This window comes from Hyperoodon ampullatus (assembly GCF_949752795.1).
Source record: "Hyperoodon ampullatus genome assembly, chromosome: 1".
In the NCBI taxonomy this organism is placed as follows: Eukaryota; Metazoa; Chordata; class Mammalia; order Artiodactyla; family Ziphiidae; genus Hyperoodon; species Hyperoodon ampullatus.
The window spans coordinates 41,381,384-41,388,544 of record NC_136914.1 but is presented as its reverse complement, the minus strand read 5'-3'; positions in this window follow the sequence as shown (position 1 = coordinate 41,388,544).

Below are 7,161 nucleotides of genomic sequence, written 5' to 3'. Positions count from 1 at the left end.
GTAAATTAGAAGCCTGACCCTCAGGCCACAGGTTTTAAGATCTGCAAATAGGCTTCTTTCACAGAAAGACTGGGCTCTTCTGTCTGCTGCCTCTGCATGGTTCCCTGGTGAGGATAGCTACAGTGAGTCTGCACAAGTCCCTTAAGAACTGTTTCTTGGTTCACTATAGCCTTGTGAGTCTTAGGGACAGAAGCCCTGTTAGCTTTCAGAGGTAGATGTTTTGAGGGGCCATCTCTCAGGTGGAAGTCTTAAAAGTTGGGGCACCAGATGTGTAATCCAAACCGTTTACTCCTCAAGGAGAAGCTGGGAGTTATGACTTCCTCCCCCAGTTGTTGTCAACTACACCCAGGGTGGGGTTTGGTGAGATTGTGTTTCAGCCTCTCCAGCCTGTTTTTTTCTTGTTCATCCAATGTATAGGAGTTGCTTGGCTAGTTTCTGGATTTTTTTTTTCAGAGGGAATTGTTCTATTGTGTAGCTGTAGATTCATTGGGAGGAGGTGAGTTCAGGAGCCTCCTATGTTGCTATTTTGAACTGGACTCTGTTTTTTTTTTAAATCTAGTTGTTACAGCAACTTGGGCTACACCCTAACCATGATAAAAAAATCCCTGGGAGTTTCTATCATCATGATCTCCAATAATTGTATGAAGGATAAAAACCAGTTACCTATTTAGTCAGTATCAAATATCTAATTTGCCCTAGTTTCTCACTTTTCCTCATCACTGTTTTTTAAACTGAGGTATAATTAACAATCAGTATTATGCACAGATCTTAAATGTTAAGTTGGATAAATTTTGATGATTTCATACACCTGTGTAACCACAATTCAAAGCAAGATATAGAATATATCTGTCATCCTAGAGAGTTCTCTTTTGTTCAGTTTGAATCAATCAGCTCCCCTGCATCCCCAGGCAACCACTTTATCATTTCTACCAACACAGGTTTTGCCTGTTCTAGAACTTGATATGAATGGGATCATACAATATATACTTTTTTTGTGTGTAATTTCTTTTGCTTAACAGTGTTTTTCATCCATGTGGTTACATGTATCAATAGTTTATTCTTTTTTTAAAAAATGCATTGATAGTATTCCATTGTACTAATGTACTGCAGTTTCGTTATCTGTTTACCTGTTGATGGAGATTTGAGTTGTTTTCAGTTTTTTTTGACTATTGTGATTCAAGCTGCTATAAACATCTTGTACAAGTCTTTTTTGTGGAGACATATTTTAATTTCTTTAGAGTAACTACCTAAAAGTGGAAGTGCTAGATCATAGGGTAAATATATATATTTTGTTTTGTAAAGAACTACCAAACAGTTCTCTGAAGTGGGTTACTCGTTTAGCAGAATGCGTAGGAACTCCACTGGCCCCGCATACTCACCAACACTTCAGTTTAGTCATTCTAGTGAGTGGGTAACAGAATCTCATTGTGACTTAAATTTCTATTTCTCTGAGAATTTAAAGATGTCCATTGCCTTTCTATGTGCTTATCGGCCATTCATAGATCTACCTTTGTGAAATGTCTCATTGATTCTTTTGCCAAGCTTTTAAAATTGGGTTCTTTTTATTGCTGATTTGTATTCATGTATTACGTATATTTGTATTTGTGCATGATGGACAGAAGTCCTTTTGTTGGCCACCTCCCACTGATTCCTGATCAATTCGACCTGAAGAGCTGTGGTTCTACTTTTGTTAGCAGGCCTATGATATACCTTCTCAATTAGCCATGCCAATGCACATATTGAAGTTCCCAGAGTAATGATGACCATGCACATTTCCTGCTGTACTTCCCGAAGATGCTTTTCTCTTATCTACCTGTGGAGGCACATTATTTAACCACAACTTGAAATTATTTCCTTAGTTACTTATTCCTAAGCACATTATTCCTTCGTTAGCTTTTAACTGATATTTGCACGAAGGCCTTATACAATTTGTTCTTCAACCCTGTTATATCACCTTCAAAATTTATTGTTCAAAACCAAGAAGTCTTCAGTAAGATTTGTAGAAAAGGTCAGGAAAAAATGGAGGAGGAAAAGGATTTGCATTCTCACTGTAAAGAATACATGTCTATTCAGGGTTTCAAACATGGATTAAAGTATTTATTCCTTGATTTGGGGGAAGTTTCCTCAGATTATTAAATAATAATATCAAAACACATCTAGTGATGTGTTCTTAAACTGAGTTTATTATTAAACTCATTATTAAACTTTCTGAGTAAACTTGGAAAAATGTCTGTTTATATCCTAAGCTGCAATTCACTTTCTGCCCACCTACCTGCACAGAACCCTAGCCCTGAAAGGGATGAAGACTATCTTCCTGCCTTTTAACAAATCTGCTTCCAAATCATTTCATACCAGGTAGATCTATATTCTATTTTTTTTTCTTTTAATTGTCAGGAAGGAAGATTAGTGTTCTTAAGTTCTCAGTCCAGTGCCTATGAGTCCTCTTTGTTGGGTTGTTCCTTCTTATCCCCTCAATTCCTATTACTGAAAAATAAAGCCAATTCCTATACTCTGTTCTAATTAGAGAAGGGAAATAGCTCTCATTCACTCTTATACATATTTATACACATTGCACAGTTTGCAAAGTCTTCCTTTACCTGTCTCTCTCTTTTTTGAATGAGCTTGAAGGAGGTGAAAACATTTCCCTAAATTGGAAAAAAAACAAACAAAAAAGAACTCATTCTTGACTTTACACTCAGGTCATCTTCCCTTCTAGCTCTTTACTTATTCCCATTATCCTTTCTAAGTCACCCCTACCCCCCCCCCAAAAAAAAAGAAAAAATATAACTGGAATTATTTGGGAAATGAAGGAAAAGAAAGATGACAACCCTAGAATGAGGTAGACAAAAACACACAGAGACAGAGAGGTATGCATGTGGAGACACATCAAGAGACAGAGAGACTCACAGAGGTGTACAGAGGCAGAGCCAGACAGAGGTCGACAGGTTCAGAACTTACACATGCTCTTAAATAGGCCTCATTCTAAATCTATTGCTTTAGGTACTTTGAGGAATATGAGTGTGTGAAGCACATTTAAAGAAAACAAATGAGAAACTGCTTTCCTTTTGACACCTTCTCTTTCAAGAGATAGAAATTGTCCATGTTTTTTTCTTTATTATCAGAGAAACAGTTCTTACAGAATCAACAACTACAAAATTCTATATGATACCAGAAGATAATGCTAGGGTAATGATCTAGAAGAATAAATCTGTGCCAGTTACCAATTTATTGCCTCTTAGCTCCACATTCACCCTTCAGTATATGCTCTGTGACAGTGGACAGTCACTTTCATCTCCTTCCCAGTGAGCATGCCATTAAGCTTTCTCAGTAGAGGGCGCTGGAGGGCAGGAGGGAAGGAAAGGACTACGCTGCTGTTTGGGCTGCTGCCTGGTGCAGGAGTGGCATGGTGTGAGGATATCTGATGGAGTTCTGCCCCAACCACGGGTCACCTCAGTGACCTTGCAGCCTCAGCAGGGATAACCTTCTCCCAGCTCTGCGGACTTGAAACGACACACCTTGAAGGATTCCTGCTTGCATCCGTGCCCCAAAGGCATTCTGCCAATACCCTCTTCCCTCAGGCCCCTAGCAGATAACCTGACTCAGAGGGTTTTCACTGAGCGGCCAGCCCCTCTGCAGGCCTCCACTACCTGTGCACGTCTATGCTGTGGGTTGCCTCCTGCTTGCCCAGGGACTGCAGACCGGCTTCTGGCCTGGGCAAAGAACAAACTTCTCTGCTGTCAGTGGACCGAGTTCTCCAAGAAGGTCTGAACCCCAGCCTTGGTGAGGGGGGCCCTTTCCAAGTTTATCTTTTCTTGGGTACACTTCCTTAGCTCAAGGGTATCATACAGAATTTCCTTATATTCTATAGATACTTTATCAGAATACAATAATTTCTCATACTAAACTTCCACTGTGTAAAGCAATAGCAATACTGATGTCTTAGCAAGAAATGCAGCTGCTTTTCCACTTACAGAAGATTTGAGAGGAATTTATAGAATGAGGCAGGACTAAGGGAACCAGTTTCTCCACAACTTTTTTCCTGCCTGATGTTGATTTTAGGCTTTTAAAATCGGTTGATGGCTCCTTTCACTTCTCAAAGGTAAGGAACACATTTTTGTTTCATTACCTAGACTGTCAGGTCCAAGCCAAGAGAAATTCTAACCCATAGGTAGCACGAGACTAGTGATGAAGCCACAGAAATCTGAGTACGGTCCCCACTGAAAAGGTCAGTCGTGATTTCAGGTGAGTACAGATATCATGGCAGCACTTCAGATTACTGACATTGTTTGATAAGCTGATTCCCTTGGGGGAGAAATAATTAGTGCACTTAGCCTGAATAAGTACTTTGTTTGTTTAAATTTAAAACAGATCTAGGAGAGAGTGAGCGGGGGCGGCGGGGGTGGGTGGGGGTGGGGTGGGGACCCATATCACAACCTTGGGGATGATTTAATCGTGGGGACAGTACTAACTCATAGAAATGTAGTTAATGAGAGTAAATGTGACAGGGCTTTGAATTTCTGGGATTATTATGATATACATTCATGCCAGTCTAATTGTGATCCTAACGATAAAAACTGTACAAACGACAGGGGTAAGAGGCTCTTGGATGTTAGAGTACATCAGAATAAACTGGGGAATTTGTTAAGATGCAGATTCCCAGCCTACTTGTTTGTGTCCCAGCAACTGGCCTTTTTATAACAAGTACCTGTTACTCTGATGCAAATGCTACCTTGACTGTACTTTGAGAAACCATGATTGAGTTAGTGTCTGAATGAGCTCCCTTAAGAAAAGTAAGGTTTCATTTAGAAATAAGAATAAACTAGAACACTGTTCATGTGTCCCTGATACGAAAATGGCCTTTATCATTTTATTCCATACTTCATCCCAGAGAGTTCAGGCAGCAATGAATACCTTGGCCCCAATAATCTATTTCTGTGTAGAAAGGCCCCTTCACATTCACCTGGCCACGTCTTGCTGGAGATGGAGAAGTTATTTCTCGCTAAAGTTCTTCCTTTTCCTCCCAGCAGTAAGGTGAATAAAACTCATTTTGTTCTAAGAAAGGAAAAATAATTCCAACGTAACAGAATAAAGCCAATAATATCATAGAAAATTAAACCAAAGAGAAAAATTTGGAATCATATAAGAAAAAAAAGCCGACATTTTTCAAGTTATCCAGAAAAAAAGCCCAATATCTTAATAAAAGATGCTTGAATAAAATACAAACTTCATGGTAGAACTCATATTAGGAATGACTGTGATCTATCAAACTCAGAAGTGACTTTGGATCAGATATTAACAATGGAGTAACAGGAAAACTGGGATTTCCCAGGCTGGTTTCTGCTTTAATATCTTTTTTTTTTTTTTTGCCATGCCCTGCAGCATGTCAGATCTTAGTTCCCTGACCAGGGATCGAATGCGTGCCCCCTGCAGCGGAAGCACGGAGTCTTAACCACTGGACCGCCAGGGAAGTCCCTGGTTTCTGCTTTATACCCCCAAAGAACCTCAGTTAAGCCCTCACTTCTCATTTCAACAGACTCTTGGGAGCTGACCCAAACTTGCTAATCTTCAAGTCTGAAAGCCAGTTGATGGTTTTCATCATCATAAAATGATCCCCTGGAGCAAAGGAAAACAACGTTTGGTTTCGACAGTGCCTCTGGGAGAAACTCAAGACACTTTGATTATGGACCCTCCCTGCATTCTTTGGGGTCAAGCAGCCACCACAAGAAGCAAAACAGCATGAGAAAAGGCTGAGTCAGACAACATGTAGCAACAAGCCCAGGAACTTCTCCAGGGGCCCAGGAAGTTGGAAGCCTCCCAGTTATGTCATAGGACATTGTCCTTTCTTGGAACTTTGAAGGTTTCTTGAGTATCAGCAGCAAGGCCATCCCACTCCCACCTGACTTCTCACAGGACACGGTATCTATGAAAGGATCATATCCACAGGGACAATTTTTGACTGAACAAACATTCCTGATGATGTAATGTGTGTCCTGAAATCCTGACCAACAACTTGCTCATGGTTTGCTGTGGCCATGATTTTGGCTGAGGATGCTATTCGGAGGGAAAAGGTGGCTGGCTTCTACTGCGGATGATTTTTTTAATATTTTTTTTTAATAGTAGGGAAAGAATGCAGAATAGGAAAGGGATAAAGAATAGGCTTATTATCTAGTTAAAGTTAACAATGAAAATTAGGTTAGTGATTTCTTCTCATCAGAGCACACAGGTCAAGTCCTGTTATAAATATCACGTCCGCCTGAGAATTAGATTTCACAGTCATACTCGGTACCTCACTCATCTCACATAACAGAACAACATTTCAATGGAGCAAAAGAAGGGATAACTATCCTCAGAGCATCACAGCTTTCAGGTGCTTGTGGTGCCTCGCAGTATCACCTGCTCTTCTCTGGGGGCGGGGGTCACTTACTTTGACATGTATGAACTAGAAAAGTGATGAAAAAGACTGAATGTGTAAAACGTTCCCAGTCAAATCCTTAAGGATAATTTAGAAGAGTGTTGGGAATTGGGAGCCCCAGAATCCCCTGAGGAACCTCACTAAGAACTGCTGCAGACATTTGCTGGCTAGCTTCAACCTGCTGTGACCTCGGGGAAACCACTTAGCATCAGCAAGACACACCGATTGGAGTTGATCTCAGGCTCCTGTGTTGGCCTAAGTCTGATGAAAAGTCAGTTGGGGGTACTGTTTTTCTTTACTTCAAAATGACCATGCAGTGTGGCTATTGAATGCTGTCCCCGGTTCTACTGATTCCCTGGGAGATGGAACCTCTAGATGTAAGAGAGAAGCTTTTGAAAACATTCCTGGGAAACCAAGGTGCAGTCTGATAATGCAGTCTGACAGTGTGAAACCTCCAAAGAATGAAGCAATGGCTTTTCTCCATTTCAGGAGAAATCTGTGGGTGGCCTATTGATTCTAAGTTCATCTAAGTTCATCAAAATACATCTGTATTGGGGATCAAAACTACGTTTTTGAAGTTCTTAACCAGAAAATTTTCATTAATTAAAATGTACTAAGAAAGACGAGCATTTGATACCGTCCTAAGGAATTTTACTCTCCCGGTTCTCTAGGACTGGCTGCTATAGTACTTGTAGCCCAAATCAGCACAGGTGGCCACCCCCCACCACCCCCGAGGATTCAACACATGT